Raw genomic sequence first — 22,878 nt, forward strand, 5'->3', positions numbered from 1 at the left:
GTTTTCCCAGACTACACAATGAGGTCCCTGTGAAACCTAGGATTTGGTTCCAGGAGTAGACCTTTCTGGGAACATCAGAGCCTGAGTAAGAGGTAATAGCAGTCCACTTCCTTCAGCAACTGCTAATCCGAGACTGATTTGGATCTGAAAACAGAAGCTGCATAGGACAATCTGGTACCTTTTAGACTGGAAGTTAACATGTTGCTGCAGAGCTTTGCATTTCTCATAAAATTTATTTTGCTTCATGGTAGAAATACAGAGAGTCAAAAAGGATAATAACTACATGTCCCTCAGAGTCCACTCCTTTCTCATTAACTGGCACTTAAAGTCTTAGTAACTCACTCCGAGACATTTGTAGGAGAAAGATTTTTTTGGGGGGGGGGACTCACATTACTTAGTTACTTAAAATTATAGAGCTGTGTATGATGCTTCCTTTACTGCACATACCAACCAACTAAAAAGATAAACAGCAAACAAAAAACTGGCACCAAGAGACTAAAGAAAGGGAAAAAGCATTCAGCAGAGAGTTTGGGCTATCTTCAAATTCAGGAGCTGAAAAAGAATGATTGGTTAGTACTGGATAGATCAGACCTGGGCAAAATGCGGCCTGAGGGCCACATACGGCCCGTGAGCCGCTCCTGTCCAGCCCACCGGTCGTCACTCCAGTCCAGTGTTCAAGCACTTGTTCAAGCCCAAGACAGACTGGATTTCTCTCACTGACCAAGTTGAAGATCAAAACCATTTATAGCTTTTTGTCTAAAGTTGATCAGTTGCTTATCTTTAACATACCGCAAAAAAACTCTTTAGTATTTGTGAAGATTAGCAAGTTGGAAATTAAAAACAATCACAACATCACTGTTTCATTTTATTTTTAAGTAAAGTTGGTTCGGCCCCCGAATACAGTTCAGATTTCTCATGTGCCCCCCCCATAGAAATTAATTGCTCACCCCTGGGATAGATGTACAATCAGCTCAGGTCAGAAAAGTCTCTCCCGGTCATACAAACTACAGAAAGCATGCGAGTTTGCAAGCAAGCAAGCAAAACTCCAACACATGTAGCCTTCCAGATGTGTTTGGACTGGACAAAAGTCCCTCTCTATTGACTATGGAGGCAGGGTTGATGGGATTTGGAATCCAATGATATCAAGGAGGTCAAATGTCACTCATCCTTGCTTTTGATGTTTTCAACTACAACTCCCATTATTTATACCTTCTTCCCCAACTTGCATCCTTCCCAATGTGTGAACTTACATGTCCCATGATGCCCAACAACATGATCCCCATGGTAGCTGGGGAGGAAGAAGTTTGTAGCCCCAAACATCTCGAGAGTCCTGGGCTGGAAAAGTGTTCTTCAATCAGTTAAAACCTTATTGCAGCTCCTTGTTTGCAGGGCCCAATCTAGCAATCTATTGCCATAAACTTCCAGTGGAGAGATGCAAAAGGTCATAAAAGATGAGGAAGGGAAGTTTCTTGCAAGGACAATCTGATCCAGCTTTCTGTGGTCACATGCAGGGTGGGGAGATTTTTTAAAAAAACAAATTGTATGTCAGGGTTATTAAGAGAAAAGAACTGGCAGCTGTAGAAAGGCTGTCTTTATTCAATCCTAAACTAGCTTGCAGAATAAAGGGCCATGTGACTATTATGTGATGAACGGCAAGCATAATTTGTTTTTTGTTTTTTAAGGATTAGCTAGACACATAAGGGATAAGTGTAGCTCTGAGGCTCAGAAATAGAACATGTACGTTAAGAAAATGAAGGTCAGGAGTTTGGGGAACATTTTACCTCCCAGAAGCTATAGGCTTCCGCTCCCATCTCCTCCTCTTAGCCATGATGACAGGGGGTGCTGGGGGCTGAAGTCCCCAAACAGGCTATATACACCTGTGCACAAGGTCCTGGGGCTTAATTTATTTTATTTTATTTATTAGTGGATTTTTATCCCGCCCTTCTAGACAGGAGTCTACTCAGGGCGGCTCACAATATATTGTACACAAAGCAGATAAAAACAATTAAAAACTACAATAATAATATGATCAAGATGGGAGGATAAACAACAAAAACCAAGAAAAGTAAAATCAAGTATTGGCTGGAGGGAAGGCCTGCCGAAAGGGCCAAGTTTTTAATTGGCTCTTAAAAACACCCAGCGAGGGTGCCGGGCAGATCTCTGGTGGTAAGGTATTCCAAAATTGAGGGGCCACCACCAAGAAGGCCCGGTTTCTTGTTCTTTCTTTTCAGGCCTCTCTTGGCGTCAGGCCCCTCAGCCGTCTTTCCTGGCTATGGTGAGTGACTCGGGTAGATCTAGGTGGGAGAAGGCGTTCTGCTAGGTATCGAGGTCCTAAACCGTTTAGGGCTTTGTATGTCATCATTAACTCTTTGAAGTCAATATGGAAACGAATGGGCAGCCAAAGCAAAGCAGCCAGAAGGGAGAGATATGCTGGAATTTTCTCGCTCCACTAAGTAATCCGGCTGCCACATTCTGCACCCTTTGAAGCTTCCGCATCAGTCTCAAAGGTAGCCCCACACAGAGAACATTACAGTGGTCTAATCTCGAGGTTACAAGCGCATGGACCAGAGTGGTGCGGGCCCCGCCATCAAGATAGGGACGCAGCTGGTCAGTCCGCCATAGATGGTATTTGGCGGAGTGGAACACTGACGCCAGCATGTTTCCATGCTGTTTTTAAAAGCAGGGGATGGTTCTGGTTGACATTATGTCCCATTTGGAAGCCTCTTTGAGGAGGCGAAATACAGAATCAGAGCTGATCTGCACCATTAAAAAGAATAAAGACTGAAATAGACAGTTATAGCCTCTGCACATCAGGTCTCCATAGGGAAGCGCTGTTTAGCAGCTGGCTAAAGTTTGGCATCTCTAACTCATGCCGGGGCTGTTCTACCATACCTGGAAGTCTTGAATCACATGAACTGTATGAATTGCCAACTCCATGGGATTCATGAGGTTTTTTTTTTTGCTTCCGGGTTCATTTTGTGGTGCTGTGGGCTAAACCGCAGAAGCCTGTGCTGCAGGGTCAGAAGACCAGCAGTCGTAAGATCGAATCCACGCGACGGAGTGAGCGCCCGTCGCTTGTCCGAGCTCCCGCCAACCTAGCGGTTCGAAAGCATATAAATGCAAGTAGATAAATAGGGACCACCTCGGTGGGAAGGTAACAGCGTTCTGTGTCTAAGTCGCACTGGCCATGTGACCACAGAAGATTGTCTTCGGACAAACGCTGGCTCTATGGCTTGGAAATGGGGATGAGCACCGCCCCCTAGAGTCGAACACGACTGGACAAAAATTGTCAAGGGGAACTTTTACCTTTACCTTTTATGGTAACTAGGGTTAATGGGAATTGCCATACAGGAATTTCTCAAAGTCTACGTGTTCCCTCCTCTTTCAGTAGATGATTAACAACAATGACAACGTGTCCTGTCAAGTCAATTCAGTATTCATGGCAACACTTTCCAGCACAGATTACTCAGAAGCAGCTTGCCATTTCTTTCTTCTGGTGGTGCTTTGGGACTCTAGCTAGTCCAAGACCACCCAGGGTGGCATTTCTCCAGGGAGGCACACAATGGGAGTACCTGGGTGGAGAGCCAGAGGCTGGGGGTTCGATTCCTCTGTGTCTTGTAGGAGAAAAGCCAGCCTGTGTAGCCTTGGGCAAAGTAAAGCACTTCTAGAAGAAGGGAATGGGAAATCACTTCGATGTGTTCTCTGCCTAGAAAGCCCTGGCTATGAGTCTAATTAATACGCCATGAACTAGGACAGTGATGGTGAACCTTTTTGAGCCCAAGTGCCGAAACTGCAGCACAAAATCAACTTATTTATTTCAAAGTGCCAATACTTCAATCAAAACCCAAATGCTGAGGTTTAAGTTTAGAAAAAAACAGCAACTGCTCCTGCACTGCAAGGGTTAAATGTTTGTGTTTTTTACCTAATAAATAAATATTTACTGGTCCTCCAATCCCCAATTGGGCTAGACCGGTAATGGTCGCCATTGCACCCCTCCGCTGGGCCACTGCATCAGCAGAGAAGAGTGCCGAAATCCGGGATCAGAGGACGGGTAAGTATTTCTGTATGGCGACTTATGGCTCAGGTACCCACAGAGAGTGCTCTGTGTGCCAGCTGCGGCATGCGTGCCATAGGTTCGCCATCACTGAACTAGGATATCACAAAGAAAGGTTTAGTGTAGGCTATTCTGCTAATGTGCTGCAGGATAAGAACTTTTCACCTGGGAGACTATCAGAAATAGGACTCCATGTTCAACTTCCAGCTCTGAAGTGGAAAAGGTCACAGTTCCATCACCTTGGTCTAGACATTCAGATAGACTGCCCTGCATTGATGCACACTGGTCTTGACCAAGTAACTAGCAATAGAACAGCAGATTTCTGCCCCAAGGAATATGCAGGCTAAAATTCTCTGTTATTGGTAAACCATTGCCTTTTGAACCATCATATTCTTGTGCTGTACCTGAGAGTATGCATGTTTTTAAGTGAATGAGAAACAGAGATGGAATGAATGGGACAGGTAAAATATGTTGGCATTTTCAATAAGTAATTTTGATCTGTGAATAACCATATTGAAATAAATCCATTAGCCTTTATCAGAATATTTTGCCTTTTTAATTCCTCTCCCCTTTAATTTTGTTGACATGACTAGACTCCGTGGGGCTCGTAAAATGGAGTTCTATCTTCTCTCAGCTGTGCCCATTTTTATTATTTTATTATTTTTTCCATTTCCGCTCTACCATTATACCATAATAAATCCAGTCGGTGATTTAGAGAGAAAATGTAATGTTTGATGTAACTGCTAATTCACATTTTACTGTGGGATCCTACCCAGATCTTGACCGCTGTGCAGACTGAACACTTTTCCCAGGGAGCTGGCCTGTTGACAGAATTTACAGGAAGCCAAATGGGGGATGATAAACTCACAGAAACTGCCCATCTGTCTGGATGGAGCTCATGATGTTTCCTCACTCCACTGGGTCCCCAAAGGGAGGACATAACTCTCCTCAGAACATCATGCCTCTCTGAGCCATTTGCCTGAATCAGAGCTCATGAAAGTTTTGGCTTTTTAAAATAAACGAGAATGTTCAGAACCCCAGTCATAGTGCAAATAAGAAGTGCATTTTCCAGGTAATCAACAAACAACAACTTCTTATCCTACTACTGTGGTTCCTTGATTCATTTACTCTGGGTCACAAGGCGAGGAAAGAAAGAGGCAGCAGATATTAGGGTCCAAACGTAGAACTTCATGTATGCAAAATCTGGGCTCTGCTGCTGAAATATAACCTCTTTCCCATAAAAGAATGAGGCATTTAGATACTGCACAGACTAAGTCAGCTGCCTGAACCCTGTAGATGCCAAAACATCCTGGAGAGCATCCAGGCCAATTAATTATCTGGGCACCACTTTGCATTTACTTGCGTGGAAAATTAGCATGATGGCCCTATAGTCACTGCAATTGTTGGGAGTCCATCTTCTTTGAAATAGGAATATGCATTGAATACTTCCAATCTATGGCTTATTGTTTTGCTTTCCATGCTTGTTGGCATACTCTTGTCAGGATGGATTCAGTCTGTAAATCTTGAAATAGCTATATTCATATTCTGTCTACTCCTGGCACTGCATTTCTTCCAACTGCTTTCAGTGCAGCTTTTACTCTGCTTCTAAAATGCCATATTCTTTTTCACAGGATTCTTCTTCAAAGGATCTTTCCATCTGTTTCATATACTTCTTCAGTATATTGTTTCCCTCTAACTGCTAGATAGCTCAGCAGTTTCAGTATCTGGCTGCAGATCCAGAGCTTGGGAATTTTATTCCCCACTCTGCCTCCTTGTAAGGGAGGACTCCAAGATCCAGAGGGTACCTTCCAACTCTACAGTTCTATCATCATCATCATCATCATCATCATCATCATCATGGTCGTCATCGTCGTCGTCGTCGTCGTCGTCATCATCATCATCATCATCATCATCATCATCATCATCATCATTTACCCTAACCAGATAATACAGTCCCCTGTTAATATTTCACCATTCCTTTTATCTTTTCAATCTGTTTTCTAATTCTTTTAAATGAGGCTCCAAATTTAGTTTTGTTTCCATCGTTATCCTTGTTTTCTGTTTTAAATTGGATCATGAGCCACCAAGATTTTTAGGGGAAAGATAGGATATATATATAATACGCTGAAGCACTTACATACAGACACCTCTCAGATGAATTTTCTAAATTTGCAAAGTATGAGCATTTTCTTAACAGATAGTAGGTCATATGAGTACATCCGATTTCAGCTGGCCACAGAACTTCATAAACAAGTTTCGGATTCTTGGTAGGGAAGGGATATATAGGTGAGATTTAGAGCAGCGGTTCTCAAACTTGGTTAACCCTGGTGTTCTTGGACTGCAGTTCCTAGAAGTCCTCATCATCAGCTGTGCTGGCTGGCTGGGGTTTCTGGGAGCTGTAGTCCACCTGGGTTACCCAAGATTCGCAACCACTGGTTTACAGTAAGTATTGGATTATTTGTAGGACTGGAGAAGTGGCATTCTTCCACCCACGGCCATCATTATGCAGAGAAGAATTTTCCCAAGGAAATCAAAAGGTTGTTGTGGTTTTTTTGGGCTCTTTGGCCGTGTTCTGAAGGTTGTTCTTCCTAACATTTCGCCAGTCTCTGTGGCTGACATCTTCAGAGGACAGCACTCTGTGCTCTGATGTAGTTGGCTTGGGAGTGCAGTATTTATGGCTGTGAGATAGGCTTTTGTCTTTTTCTGTAGATGGGTGATTAGTGTGTCTTGTGGCTGCATTGTTGTGCTAAGGAGAAGAGACCAATACACCCACAACAAGAGGCTGCAGAGGAGCAATGCAACTCATTGCATTCTCCACTGGCATTTATAAGTGGTGGTGGAGCTTCTACCCACTTTGGAAGACAGAGGAAGAGCCAGGCCAACCCACTCTCAATGGAGGTGCTGACTGAACCCAGGCCTCGGGACTCAGCTGGTGCTTGTAGATGCCAGTGGGTGTCGCTTTTTATCCTCTTCCTCCAAGAGAGCAGGATGTGCAACTGAGCCAGGGTTACAAGGCTTACTCCTCAAGGTGGTGGCAATGGCAAGAATCTAACTGGTAGTCTCAACTTGAGTAGACCATTTAAACCAATGGGACTGACAGAAGCATTGACCCCTTCTGCAGTTCATTCAGTGGGTCTACTCTAGCTGGGATTATCATTTGGATTTAGACCAATGTCTCCAGTTATTCCAGTTACTCCTCATATATCCTGGTCAGCCTAACATCTCAAGAGGTGCTCTTTGGAGGCAAGGCTAAAGTTTTTCTTTGATTGGCTGTGTGAAGGAGCACCGGGCTTATTGGGATTTGCATCCAAACTTTGCTATTAAGTCCCCTGTTTTGAAATCCAGGAAATCTTCAGAAATATCTGTAAGAAATACCTAAATATCTATCACCCTGCCAGAGCTTCTCTTCTAGAGCCATTTTTATGTGTTAATTATGTGTTAAATTAAAAAGTAATTGGTGTTTTAATGGAAAGCATCTGATGAGAAGAAAAGAATCCTTGGAAAAGACCCTGATGTTGGGAAAGTGTGAAGGCAAGAGGAAAAAGGGACGACAGAGAATGAGATGGTTGGACAGTGTCACCGAAGGGACCAACATGAATTTGACCCAACTCAGGGAGGCAGTGGAAGACAGGAGGGCCTGGTGTGCTCTGGTCCATGGGGTCACGAAGAGTCGGACACAACTAAATGACAACGACGATCTGATGAAAGGCTTTGACTGCAGAAATAAACTTCTGGACATGTCGTAGTTCTAAACCCCAGAATAAACCAAGATAAAAAAGAAGCCATGACTCAAACAAGGACACAAAGCACAGAAGATCTCAGATTCATCTCGGCTGGAATCAAGAGGTGTTACATTTCCCGGAAGGCAGGAAAAAAATGCCAGTAACACTGGCAAAAAAGCCCCCAAACAGGTACAGTACAAAGAGCAGATGTTCTGTCACGAAACACACTGAACTGCCTCTGCATCTTTATTAGGATTAGAAAGCAGTTTCTCATTTTTCCTCTTCTGTTAATATTTCCTTCAGCTCAACGACTACCATGTGTCTGGTTGAGATGATAGGAAATGCATCTGGGCCCCTAGATATTCATTCATGGACTACAACTCTCAGAAATCCTGGCCAGTACAGCTACTGGTGAAGGCTTCTGCAAGTTTTAGTCCAGGAACCCAAGATTGGCAACCACTGATCCAGTTTAGGAGAGAGACAACTCTAGAAGGTGCAGAAACAGAGAAGATGACTTCCTTCCTCCTATATGTCTCAGTATAATCCAAAGTCCACATACCAGAGATCTGAGTTTTTTTCCGTTTGTCAAAAGGCAACTTTGCTCTTTGTTGTGACTTCAGCCCCCAAAACTTTCTTGTGCTGTAAGCAAATAGTTTGACTTTTTGGAGAGTTGACTTCTAAGCAGAGCTGTTGGGGAGGATTTAAGCAACTGATTTTGGGTGTTGTGGAAACAGAAAAATGCATCATAACAGCTACAGGAACATCCACCTATCTATCGGCCCATCTGTCCAGACATACAGACTTCCAGGAAGGCTTTGATTGCACAGATAGCTGAACACAAGGAGTGGGTGGAAGGAAGGCTGGGCATTAGACAGTGGATTTTGAACATACCATCCCTATTTTTCCAAAGGGTGCAGAGATCCACTCAGCTCCACTAGTGAAGAAGAAAAGAGTCATCGAAATGGAAAGTTTGGGAAGTAGGATTTCCTGCCTTAGTTGCCAGAATAACTTGGAAAGCCTTAATTATGAGGCATCATGCCTTGTGGGGGGTAGGGTGGGGTCTCTTTATTGTTCTGCCTCAGGCAACAGAAATCTGAGGTCAGCCTTCCCTTTTGAATCTGTTTCTGTTCTGCAATCTCTTGCAATCTCTTGCTTTCAGCTGATTGTGTTTCGATTCCAGAAAACATGCGCTCCAGTTATGTAAGCCCAGAGATCTCTACTGTTCTGTGCCATCTATTGAAAATGTCACCCTGGCTGAACGCAGCCCCTTATCAGCAATTTGTTGAGACAATCCATCGTGCAGTCTTTTGCCCCCTAAGTTCTGCAAGAGCGACTTCTATTTGGACTACAAAATGACTACAGATAAGCTGTCATGGCTCTGAACTTGCCATTGTGAGAGTCTCAGCATGCTGCCTTCGAGTGGACGAAACTGCAACCAGAGCATTTAATGGAACAGCCTGGTTTTTCCATTCCTCAAAAGCCTCTCAGGTCTGGCTCAGAGGGGGGAACAGAGCCAGAATGAATGTACGTATCGCTTATTCAGAAGATCCCTGCTCCAAAGTTCACCTGTATTAAAAAGGCGCCTGTAAATAGAAGAATGCCCCACCAAGAAGGAAAGGGTTGTTTAAACACACACCCCATCCTCCTCTACAGGGGCCACCCATGCAATTACAGTGCTGCCTTGCAAGATGATGTTAATTCGTTCTGCAAAAATCGCTGTCTTGCAAAAACATCATCTTGCGAAACAAAAAAGCCCACTGAAATGCATTGAAACTGGTTCAATGCATTCCAATGGGCTGAAAACTCACCGTCCAGTGAAGATCCTCCATAGAGGCGGCCATTTTCGCTGCCTGTAAAGCAGGGAATCCATCCTGAAAACACAGCGGGGAGCCATTTTGCACAGCGGGTGGCCATTTTAGAACCGCCAATCAGCTGTTTCTAAATTGTTGTTTAGCAAAAAATTGGTTCCCGAATCAGGGAATAGATCATTGTTAAGCGAATTTTCCCCATAGGAACATCGTTTTGCAATCGCAAAAGTGATAGCAAAAACTTCATAGTGAAGCGGTTTCGTCGTTTAACAAGGCAATCGTTAAGCGAGGCACCACTGTAAGTTACAATCATCAGCAGAGAGGGTCAGTGACAGCCAAACAGATAGAAACATATTGGGAGTGGTTTTTTGCAGCCTTGCATGCTGCCCCTAGTAGGTGTGGCTGGGAGGGACCTTCCTTGGTTGAGGTGACTATCAATCTATCCAGCAGTAACCAATTGTTCATTCTCTGTGTTAGATTTCAAAGAGAGACAGGCTTCTGTGCTAAACATTTTTCCCCATCTCCATTGTCTGGTGGCACTCCGTAGTCTGCTGAGGTCTTTGCTTGAAGCTGCCATCTTCTGCTAGTTTGAGTAAAGAAAATGCTTTTGATTCTTTCCACCTTAAATGTCTCAGAGTGAGTTATTGAGACTGTGAGTGTCAGTTGATGAGAAAAATGGGTGAAGTACTATACATCGGAGAACTTGAAGCTTTTCTGCTCTGTGAATCCTTGCCCTTCTGCTGTGCATCTAGAGTAATTTACCAACATTCAAAACTCTGCAACAAAGCATCCCTTACTTACATTTTATCAGTTATCTGTATTCTTCCAGGAATTTCCTCTTTCTTTTACAAATATCCAGTATTCACCCCATGGCCAATCTTCACCTTTTGAACACTGGGGAGGGGGGACTGCTTGCAAAATCACTTTTAAGTTCTGGACTCCCAAAATCTCCACTTGGCATGGCTATGGGGACATGCTGAGAGTTGTAATCCAAAAAGTCTTTTTGCCAAGCCTACTTAGGGGCCTACCACAGCACATGCCTTTCCTGTTAAAAACCTCCGCTCTTGCTTGCTTGCTTATTTGTTCGTTAGTTCGTTTAATATCATTTGTAGGCTGCCTTTCTCCCAATGAGGGGTCTCAAGGCAGCTCACAACATTAAAACAAGTAGAATTAAAAACACAATGAATTATGCATTAAAAAGGAATTAAACCCTAATAATAACTAAAAATAAATCAAATGGTTAAAACCATTAAAAACAAATTAAAAACAAGCCTAAGCTAAAAAACACCCCAGCATGCAGCCTGCTTGAAAAGGTGGGACTTCAGTTGTTTGTGGAAGGATAAAGGGAGGGGGGGCAGCTTAATCTCTTGAGGGAGAATTATCAGCACAACACTAATCTACCCTAGATAAGACATCAGCTGGACTATTTCTTGAATCCACTTCCACAATTTCATATCTGGATTTGTAGCATCTCTATGCTCTGCCTCTTACTTCAGTTTTTTTAAAATTGCCATTAGTGAATTATGCAAGCTTTTTTCAAAAAGTATTAATTATTTTTTTCCATCTGTACAAGTTTGCAAAAGAAAAAAATCCCCAAATGGAGAATAAAATGCTCTGTTTGTAAACGAGACGTGCTATATATGAATCACAACAGGCACCGACTCTGAACATACAAAGTAAACTCAATATGGCAGGAATGTCTCCTGCACTTTTTATGCTCTAAAGCATAATTTAGCTGTAAAATCATGTTTTTAATTGAAATTCAGTGCCACTTAAATCAGTTGATAACTGATTAATAAATAAAGGTTTTAATCAGAAGCGTGGCCCCAGATGTTTTGGGACTATAACATCCATCAGATCTAGGCTGTATTAAAGTGTACTGCTTAATGTACTGCTCCTTAGCACTTAAAACACTCTTAGGGCAGCTTAGAATTTAATTATGCAGGATACACATTGCTTCCCACTCCCACCCCCTACCCCTGTGAGATAGGTACTCTGTTTACTGACCTCAAACAGCTGGAAGGCTGAGTCAGCCTCAAGCCGGCTATCCAGATCCCCTGGGATTGAATGCAGGTAATGAACAGAGTCTTGACTGCAATACTGCAGTTGAACCAATGTGTCATGGCGTCTAAGCATGCTCTAGTAAAAGATTATTTGAACTGCTATCTAACATGTTTTGAAAGGCTACACATTCCCAAACCCCATATTAAGGAGTAAATTCCTCAGTACTGATTGGAATTTGTGTTTGAGAGGCAGTGTGGAGAGGTGGTTAGAGTGTCAATGACTAGATGTCTAGTGTATTGGCTAGAATGTTGGAATGGGGCTGGAATCTGGATCGGAGTCCCCAAGGAGGTAAGAAACCATTGGGTGACCTTAGGCTGGTCACTGTATCTCTCCGCTTGGCCTGCCTCACATGGTTGTCAAGAGGAAAATTGGAAGATGATTTGGACTGAGTATCAGCCCTGACTGGTATCAGCTCCTCAGATTTTTCAGGCTGGAATCTTTCTTAGCTCTACATGAAGAGGATGGAGATGGACTTCAAAAGCTTGTGCCTGTAAATCCCACTCTGTACCACGCAGTTAGTGCTTTTTGCCAACACGTCGTCATTGTTTAGTCGTGTCCGACTCTTCGTGACCCCATGGACCAGAGCACGCCAGGCCCTCCTGTCTTCCACTGCCTCCCGGAGTTGGGTCAAAGTCATGTTGGTCGCTTCAATGACCCTGTCCAACCATCTCATCCTCTGTCGTCCCCTTCTCCTCTTCCCGTCACACTTTCCCATCATCAGGGTCTTTTCCAAGGAGTCTTCTCTTCTCACGAGATGGCCAAAGTACTGGAGCCTCATCTTCAGGATCTGTCCTTCCAGTGAGCTTGCCAACACAGCAGCCAGTAAAACCCATCTAAATCACTAACCAGATTCAAGCCTTCTTGGCTTCTGGAATCAGACGAGACTGGAGGTGTTCAAGCCGGACAGGTAACAACAAGCACTGAGAAAAGGCCAACGTATACCATTGAGGTCTTTGGAGGAAACGAGTGGACAAATGGAAGGAGAGAAATGTAACAAATAAATATTAAACATGCTTAGGTCTGTACTGTAAATGCTGCAGCCCTAGTCTTCAACACAGATCTGAGAACGGACCAATGAGGAGAAACAACAACAGTACATCCCAGCCATGGGATTATAAACCATCAAGAGAACAAATGAATGGAGGTTACCTTTTCAGCTATGGTTGTTAGTGAGATAATATCAGGGGAGAAAACTGGATGGGCACCAGATTGCCTAATCCAATATCAAGTTAATTAGATTATTTCATTTAATAACCATTACCTGGAATTAAGGACAAACAGAATGAATGAGAGTACTGTCCCCGTTCAACCTTGAGGTAGGGGCAGGATTATAGAGCTATCTTTGCAGTCATCAGAAAAATTCAAAGGGGATTTTTTTAAAAAAGAGTTAGGACAGAGCCCAAAGAGCGTTGGAGTACCAGAGGGTAACACATTTATCATGACGTATGTTTTGGAAGACTGGACCCCATTTTATCAGATATAGAACAACGTATGCGTGTAGGGTATGGAATGGATGAAACCTACCCATACACCAGCCACAGTTATGCTTGTAAAAAGGATCTGAGTAGAGTCAAAAAGGTATTTTTCTTTTCAAGACCAAATACAATATGGTGGTTTCAACTGGAGAAGACTGGATCACTTCAGAGAGGAGTGGGTCCCAGTGTAGGCAATCAACTAAGGAGTCTAGTATGTTGAACATTTTCCCCCACAATCTGCAATGGATTAGGTACAGATGAATTCAAATGAAAAACCAGGAGCTACATGACATAAAGCTTAGTGTGTGGAAGCCCAATGTGGAATTGTCTCCTTTTAGTGGGGGATTGTCTTTTTTTGTTCAGCCGGCAGAGGTGGTTTAATTTGCTCTGACAGGGTGGACATCGCTTTCGACCACTCTCTGTCCATTGTGATCGCCTAATCTGAAGGCAAAGGGAAATTCATGGGGTGTCAGTTCCCTTAACAGAGTGCTTGTTGTCTACAAACAGTGTTTGTTTAGGTTTTTAAATAAAGATTTTTCAAGGCAATGCTTGAACAAAATATCGCTAAGTCACTCAGGAAAACTTTAAAAAAGAGGTGAGAATTGTCAATTAGCACCTTGTCTGTTGGAGCGCCATGCAAACACAGGTTTCTGTCTCTGCTCCTGTTGACTCCTGAAAATTCTTTGTCATCTGGATGACTACAACAATTTCACCCAGACGAACCTTATTTGAAAAACTGTGGGTCACAGAGAATTCAAGCATATTTTCCCCATTGTTCAGTCACACCCTAAGTCACCAAGAACATTTTGAGTGAAGATACGTACACCTTGGGCACAGACAGACGAAGCCAGTTGGAAGCAAAGGCAGAAGGACCTGGACCCAGTAGTGAATGGACCAAAGCTGACAGTTATTTCATTCTGATTCATCAGATGCATGCAGGCACTCCTTGGGCCATGGCATCAGATTATAAAGCCCTCTGAGATGCCTGTTCCTCCATGCATACCTCTAGATATAACTGGACTGTAGCTTCCGTTAGCTATAGTTAAAATAGTCAAAGGTGAGGGAAGATGGGATACGTAACACGTGCCACTTCTACATGAAATAGAATTGGCATGGAATGGGTGACTTCCTTTCACTATACTTTCTACACATGGACACAGACACCACAAGTGAGGAGAACCATTTTTTGCATTCGTACATTCTAGCTCAGACAAGCTTAATCTACAATAAACCTGGATTTCAGTTTACACAAGCTTCTTTGTTTCTGCAGCTCCAGACTAGAAGCTGACACTCTGCTGAAGACGCAAGCCCCCGAGAGGTGGAAACTCAAGACGTCACTCTCCATTTCCCTTGATATTTTTTTTGCTATTTTCCATTCAAGTCACGGACACGAAGCCCTGCTCAAGGGAGCTGTGTGCCTGAAGCCCCAAGGGGGCTGTTTATTTAAAGCTCGAGGGAGCAGTGCCGTCCCCATCGGGCCGAGTAAAGCAAAAAGAAATGAGGAAAGGAACAAAACAGTTTTGATGTTCGTGCAATTTGCATGCCTTTTGGATGAAACATCCACCCTATCCCTATTCACCCCTATTTAAAACTCAGAGAAACACGGCTTTCAGTCATGACGGAGAAACAGTCCTTCACAGCAGAAGGAAGATGGAGTCTCTCGTTTGGAGGTTTTTATCTTGTAGCACAAAGCCTTCGGATAGTTAGCAAACTCGGACGGTGAGTGCCGGAGAGGTCTGCAAGCAACCCAGAAATCTTGAGAAAATGAGGAGAAGCGGCTTGCCATTTTTTTCCCTCCCCAATTTCCATTCTACAGCAAATCAAGATTTCAAAATAATAACAGAAATATAATTACCAATACAAGAGAACCCAGAAGCCTTGTAGCACTTTAAAGACCAACAGATTTCTACTTTCCATAAGCTTTTGTGTGGCCCAGTCCACTTCTTCAGCAGCTCTCTAGGAGAGGGAAATTGAAAACTGTTGACAAAGATGTTCCACAGAGCAGTGTTCCCCAACCTTGGGCCTCCAGATGTTGTTGGACTTCAATTCCCAGAAATCCTGGCCAGCAGAAGTGGTGGTGAAGGCTTCTGGGAGGTGTAGTCCAAGAACATCTGGACGCCCAAGGTTGGGAACACTGCCACAGAGGACAATAATAGGGTGTGCTGGTCCTTGGCTAAGAATCTTTAACAGACAACAGACAGCGATTAATTTCATCACAATGGTGGTGATAAGGGTCCAACTGGGTGACAAAGGCCCAGAGGATTGGATTACTATATAGAACAGCATAGGAAGCCATGGTCTTTGTTAAGGCCCGGAGACAGCGTGCTGAACTTCCTGACGGATACCTGCTCAGGGACATAACACAACAGACTATCATGGCTACTTGCTAAGTTACAAACAGTGTGCTAGGGTGCACTTGTACACACAATTTCTCAACAACCTTGTGAGCTGTTTGCTGGGCTAGCACACACACCTAAATTAAATTAATATAGATTCATTCATTAACTAAGAGACATAGAATATTCTCTTGGGGACCTTATGAAAAAAATAAGGAGAGAGCAATAAAAAACACACACACACTGTTAGACCCAGGGGAAAAAAAAGCTTTTTCCCAAGTTCCAAGATCTTTAGGGAGATCCTTTTTTCAGTCTTAACGTCATGTTAAGGGGCATGACTGAAGATTCAGGACCATCTTCCCTGGAAGCTTCTAGGCTATGGGTTCTGCCTTCCACAGCAGGCTAGCTTGGCCCTCTACCTGCTATCAGTCTACTGCTGGAAAAAGACTTCCTCTTAGGCAAGATGTTGGCCACTGAATGGCCACAGGGACAGAACTAGTCAAAAGGGGTGTTGCAAATTTATTTTCTTCTTTATTTTTTTAATTAATGGGTCTTTTAAAAATTCTTTTAATTTCAATGTTCTTTTCATATTATTTTATTTTTAGTTATGCTGGCTGCATAACTCAGTGTGTTGGGTAGCTGGTGGTGCAGCCAGAGGTCAAGAGTTTGATTCCCCACCTGCCCCCCAAGAGAAAGAAAAATCAAAGTGGGCTACTTATATACACTGCCCCATAGCGCTTAAAGCACTCTCTGAGCAACTTACAATTTTATTATGCAGGCTACACACTGCCCCCTACCAGCAAGCTGGATACTCCTTTTACCAACTTCTGAAAGGTGGAAGGTTGAGCCGACCTTGAGCTGGCTGTCTAAGCCCATTGGGATCAAGCTCAGGTGGTGAGCAGAGTCTTGACTGCAGTTCTGCAATTTAACCACGGTGACAGAATAGCCAGCCTTTGGCCAAGCTCCTGAAAGATGCAATTAGCAACACTTGCTCTCATCCTGCTATCAGAAAAAAGACTGTTGTTACTGTCATCTCCCTAAGTTTTCCAGAACACTGTGAAAAGTTAGGTCTTTTCACTCCTTTTAAGTCGCTATGACTTCTTTCAGTTGTTTAACCTTTTTTTTAATCACCTGGGTGTCAGAGAAGGCAACTGCTGCAGTTGTTTTCTCTTCTTTCAAAAAATATTGCAAAAGGTGAGATGTTTTAATTCTTTAAAGCCATTACTGATTACAGTACTTGTTTAAAAATCCTCTGCAGTTGTTTGATCATTCTGAAATGTCATTTCACCCTTGTGTAAGCTGCTTTGACAATACTGATACCCCAGAGTGAGGTATACAGTTTTAAAAAAATAAAATGGCAATTCTCCAATACCGTAGAAACCTGCAATGAAAGGATGAGGAATTTGCTCATCAGCCATGAATCAAGAGCCTGGATACATGCATTGGATTAACCTTGTTGACTGTTTATTTGAGAGCTACAGACACATGGGCTTGTTAAGGCTGCGATCAAGCCACTCTCCACCCACCCACCCACTCACCCATCCATCAATGCTAATGCATCTGAACCCATTTCATGTCATGTACAGTAGCTTGTCCACAGTTGATGTCTGTTTCAAAGGAATGCCAGCCCAGCTCACACCCCTATCCAAGTTTCAAGACAAGGCCATGGTGCAGTCCCACCCCAAAGGTGCAAATACCTGGACACGTTGCAATACCTACCTCGAACACTGAGATTTTGGAATGGGAGCTATTGTGTATGCTTAGTTCGCTGGCTCGATCCCCACATCTAATCCCTTCTAGATGTGTTGGTCTACAGTTTCCACAATTCTCAACCAAGATGGCCATCAGTACCAAGTTGGAGAAGGCAGTTTTAAGATAACAAAAATAAGGAATATAGCAACAAGAAACAAAACAAAGCAAGTACAAAAACATTTGCATAAAGAAGACAAAATAGCTGTGGGACCTTAAAGACTGCTATATTTTAATGTCAGTTTTGAGGAACGAGTTTTTGTCTCTTTTTTTCGTATTTTTTGTCTTAATTTTTTTGGTTTTGCTTTGTTTCTTGAAATGCTTCCAGAGACAAACGTGTCTACCACTTCAAAAAACAAGGAAGAGAGAGAACACAACTTTGCCATTTTGCAAATGAAAATAACTGTGCCCAAGAGAGCTAACAAAGGAAAAATAAAACCAATTAACATTGCAGAGTCATAAATTCTATTCTTATTCCATCCTTTTTACATATCTCAAACCATTATCTCCTCCTCCTTTCTAATTAATTAATTAGATTTACTTGGATCTCTGTTGAGTTGCCTTAAAAATGCTTACACAACTCTCTTTTCCAGCTTTGGTTCGTGGGACTGTTGTCACTCCTTCCCATCTCCTGTGTTTAAACTTGGGCTGGCAGCAACAGACTGATATCCAAAAGGTGGCAGCTGTCCATGCCCAAGGCTGGCGCATCTGTCAAAAACTGTTACCAGGCCAGGAGAATAACAACAACAGGAAATTCCCTAACTGGTTTGGAAAGGAAAATGTGACATCAAGGAAACACTCCGATTGGTTAGAAAGGGGAAATGTGACATCGGGAGACACTCTAATTGGCTTGAAAGAAGACTATTGACATCTGGAAATATCACCACTGGCTGGGAATGCTCACCCACAAGCATTTCATAAGGCGGATGGTTGCTGAATTCCAGATGCCTATAGCAGGTGGTGATGCTCAAATGGAAAAAAAAAATACAGCCAGCTAGCTGAGATACATGTACAGCAGGGTTAGACTGTTTGTGGCCATCTGGTTGTTGTTGACTTACAATTCCCATTATCCTCCATCACTGGCTAGGTTGATAGTGGTGGATGGGAGCTAGGGTCCAACAAGATCTAGAGACTGCAATTTGCCCAGCTCTATCCAACAAGTATTGGATTGGATCATCAATGGAGGTAGCAAGACATCTGCAATAGGAGGAGCATGAATAAGCAGGTAGATAGTTCAGTTGTTTTCTTCCATTGGGTTTTCTAGACTCCCATGAATATTGGACCTAGATTTAACTCCTGCCTTCTCTAAAGTAACTTATCTATCTATCTATCTATCTATCTATCTATCTATCTATCTATCTATCTATCTATCTATCTATCTATCTATCTATCTATCTATCTGTCCGTCCGTCCGTCCGTCCGTCCGTCCGTCCGTCCACTTATTTATTTTTCCAGCTTTTGCCCCGCCCATCTAAATTCAATGAATCTACTCTGGGCGGCTTACATTCCAAATATAAAACAAAATTTAAAACAAACAATATCAGACAACATAGAGATAAGGAAAGACCAAGATGGTAAGATGCAGGGAATTAAGAAATAGAAGAGGAAGAAGGCCTGCCTGAAGAACCAAGTCTTCAGCTTGTTCTTCAAAACTCCCGGCAAGGAGTTCCTGTTGCCTTCCTGTTGTTTCTTGTTCCTCCAGCTTGGTGGAGATCCAGATGTGCAGATATGGAAGCCGATTCTGCACTCAGGTTCTGCACTTACCTTTATGAATCTTTCCTCCTGCACTGTCACAATGGGATTCCTTTAGAATCACGCAGAACCTTTTGCCTAACCTCCAGCTCTCAGATGAGGCATTTCTGTTCAACAGCCACACATCCCACCCCATGCGGGACACAGCAACAACCCACCAATCCTAACAAGATCACACATCTCTTTGTATCCTTGCTCATGCACTCAAATTCAACAGCAACAGCCGGCATCTCACACAGTTGGAGAAAGTAGCATTTTAATGTTGCAGAAGTCACCTGTCAGTTCACAAAGTTCAGAAATGTACAAAGGAAGTCAGCAAAAACATGAGTTTGTGGTTCCTCTAGGTCAGTGGTCCCCAACCTTGGGCCTCCAGATGTTCTTGGACTTCAACTCCCAGAAGCCTTCGCCGCCGCCACTACTGGCCAGGATTTCTGGGAGTTGAAGTCCAAGAACATCTGGAGGCTGGGGACCACTGCTCTAGATGGCATCCGCGCCCCCATGGGAACAAGGCGAAGCACTAGTTTTGGCAGCTTAGAGAGTAACGCTGAGCTTCTGCACAGCTGGACTGACTTTTAGCAGGTGGATGTTAGTGCCACCCTCTGCTGGAGACAAACCAAACTGCTCAAGATGAGATGACTAGAGTATATGGAGAATGGGGGGAAAGGCACTTTTCAGATTTTCAAAGCAGCAGGACGTTGACATGAAAAAACAGATTTGTTTGAAATGCAGTGCTGCAGGAGAGCTTTGAGGATACTTTGGACTGCTAGAAAGAGGAATAAGTGGGTCCTAGGTCAAAATCAAGCCTGAACGATCTCTGGAGACAAACATGCTGAAGCTGGGGCTGCCCTACTTTAGGCACATCATGAGAAGGCAAGATTTTCTGGAAAGGGCAATAATGCTGGGAAAAATTGAAGGCAGCAGGAAATGAGGAAGCCCAAATATGAGAGGGTTGACTCCCTAAAGGAACCCACAGGCTTGAGTCTACAAGAGCTGGGCAGGGCTGTTGAGGACGGGACATTTTGGAGAAGGTTCATTCATAGGATCACTGTAAGTTGGAAGCGACTTGATGCCACATAACAGATTTGATCAGATTCCCAGTTAGCATGGGACTTTAGATCTAGCTACAAAAAAAGTATGCCTATGCTACAAGGAAAGGTATAATGTTGCTGGACTAGGTCAAATCAAGCCTGAACAATCTCTGCTACAAGGAAAGGTATAAGCAAGGATTGGACAACTTGTGACCCTCCATATGTTGCTGGACTACAATTCCCATCATTGTTGACCACAGGCTATGCCAACTATTGCTGGTGAGAGCTGCAATCCAGGAACATCTGGGTGGCCATAAGTTGCCCATGATGTAAGCCAACAAGATGATGTGCATAATAGCTGTTTATCCTGCACTGACCAAAAAGTGAATTGGGTGGAAGGATGGCTTACAGGGCCAGGGTTGCATTCTTTCCACCCTCCCAGAAATCTCTGGCCAAAATCCTATTGAGGAGAACCGCATGCATAAGAAAAAAAATCATGCAAGGAGGGTCCGCCCCCCTTTTGCTGGCTGTCCATCACATGATCAATTGCATGGCTGAAGAAGGCCTAGGAGAAGGACGTACAGCTTTCAGGAGAGGTAGATTCACCTGCACAATGACATTCCATGGTCATGTAAGACAATAGGATTCTGGACACTATATACTTTTCTGGATTTTAAAATTGAGATCTAGACAAAATGTGGGCAGAAGTCATTTTTGCCCAGCCCTGGACCTTGTGGGGTTGCCCCACCTTCAACACCTCACCCTCTCAACCCCAACGTGCCCCTCTAGGAAACCCCAACATATATGATTTCCTGGATAAATATAATAATCTCCCCACTATTCTCAGGGGATCTGCAGATACCCACGGGGGTCACATGCATCACAACATTTGCTCCCTCCTTGGTCTAGATGGGTCTTGACCAATCTAGCAGTCTCCAGCTCCATTGCAGACACCCCACCAGTGATGGGCGTTGTCATCCGACAGGTACGAAGCACAACAGATTGGTGAAGGCTGATTCGAGCAGCTTATTCTTCATAATAATACCAGAAGACTCTCCCACCCCCACCCTTTGATCAGTGCATATTTTTGTCCATTTGACAGAGCTGCAAACCCACATTCTGAGCAGGGAAGTACAAAAGGAGCATTTCTCGCTGTGGTCCTGTCTCCAGCTGCTAAAGGCAACAAACAGGGCCTGGGGAAATTACAAAATCATGGCTTCTGGAGCACACAGTTAGGACTCTATTATTTATCAGTGTCTTAGTCTTTTTCATTATCTGGCATGCTCTCAGAGCTTCTCCTGATACTGACATTTCACATATTTAAATTTTTCATTCAGTCTCTCCACGTAGGACCTTGTTTTTCTTCTTCTCTCTCTCTCCCTACCTCACACACACCTCCTGCAATTCTGCAGTTCCTGCTCCATCACAAGGTTCCTGAGACAAACCCTCCAAATTTGGCTCAGATTCTCAGAGAATGGGCTGGTGCTGACCTGGCAATCTTATCCCTCCCACTGGGTCATTATTCAGCTGAGAGACCCAGGACTCTCATCACTTCCTTTTTAATTGAGGCAGAAAGTCAGTCTTTAACAACAACAATAATAATAATGTGCCATTAAGTCAATTCTGACTTTTGGTGACCCTTTGCAAAGTTTTCTAGGTAGAGACTACTCAGAGGTGATTGACCATTCCCTTCTTCTGGAGGGTGCCCCGGGACTGTGCAGCTCGCCCAAGGTCACATAGGCTGACTCTGCTCACAGGAGACACCGTGAAGAATCAAACTCCCAACCTCTGGCTGCACAGAGAAAGATCTAAACCCCTGATCTCTCCAGCCAACAAAAATGGGCCTGAAGATGATTTGTTTTACAGTGGTGCCTCGCATTGCGATGTTAATTCGTTCCGAAAAAATTGCTGTTGCACGAAAACGTCGCAATGCGAAAATAAAAAGCCCACAGAAATACATTAAAACACAATTAATGTGTTCCTATGGGCTTAAAACTCACTGTTCAGCGAAGATCCTCCATAGCACCGCCATTTTTGCTGCCTCTAAAGCGTCCCAGAAAACAGCGGGCAGCCATGTTTTTTTCCCAGCAGCCATTTTGAAACCACCGATCAGCTGTGTGAAAAGGGTCGCTTTGCGATGATCGGTCATCGCAAAGCAAAAATACTCCATAGGGAACATCGCAAAGCGATTGCAAAAGCAATCGCAAAAACAGCGTCGTTAAGCGATTTCGTTGCTAAACGGAGCGATCACTAAGCAAGGCACCACTTACTTCACTGTGTCTTGGAAAGACCAGTAAGTATAGCATGAGTGTAACAAGTCTGGGAATACAGTCATAGCATTTCCCATGGTTCAGCACTAGACCTAAGCTTAATTAAAAGGGCTCCACCACAACTCTCTCTCTCTCTCTCTCTGCAAGGACAGGGAAGGAGCAAACCAGAAGGAGGAAGTTTAAGCCTGGGAGGGAAAGCTTCCAGGGTGTGGGACTCCTCTTGGGTGGACTTAGCAAAGAGACATTAGGCCTGCACTTGGGCGGTTTCAACGCAAGAGACAGGAGTTCTTTTTGGGGTGGGGGCTAAGGCTGTGCAGTGCAGTGCAGGGGAGGGAATCATCTGGATCCTAGAAGAACGGCACGCTGGGTGCAGCCTGGAGGAGAGAGAGAGAAAAGAAGAGAAAGAAGCAAGTGAGACATGTTGGAGAAACTTGAAGACAACCCCCAAAAGATAAGAGCTACATTTGGGGAGAAAACAAAGTATACATATACATCAAGTACAAAAGGATTGTCTGCTTAAGCGGAATGATACAAACAACCCCTTCCGTGTTCCTGCTTGCAACAGTCCAGGCAACAATACAGCAATTATCCTGACTTCAAAATTTGTGCACATGCTGAAA

At 43.6% G+C, this 22,878-nt stretch overlaps 1 protein-coding gene and 1 long non-coding RNA gene across 2 annotated transcripts in view; one reads left to right on the forward strand and one right to left on the reverse strand.

The window, feature by feature from the left end:
• Window positions 1–6,716: 6,716 nt before the first annotated feature.
• Window positions 6,717–21,932, forward strand: LOC144584315 (uncharacterized). Its single transcript, XR_013538490.1, has 2 exons — window positions 6,717–20,115; window positions 20,174–21,932. It is a non-coding gene; the product is annotated as an uncharacterized LOC144584315 (long non-coding RNA).
• The window catches only part of LOC110090913 (phospholemman), a 31,891-nt gene continuing 28,212 nt past the window's right edge, over window positions 19,200–22,878 (reverse strand). The window contains exon 8 of the mRNA XM_020814792.3: window positions 19,200–22,632. The gene's annotated coding sequence lies outside the window, so the exon portion shown is untranslated. The remainder of the gene's footprint in view (window positions 22,633–22,878) is intronic.

Source organism: Pogona vitticeps, chromosome 9 (assembly GCF_051106095.1).
Source record: "Pogona vitticeps strain Pit_001003342236 chromosome 9, PviZW2.1, whole genome shotgun sequence".
Lineage (NCBI taxonomy): Eukaryota > Metazoa > Chordata > Lepidosauria > Squamata > Agamidae > Pogona > Pogona vitticeps.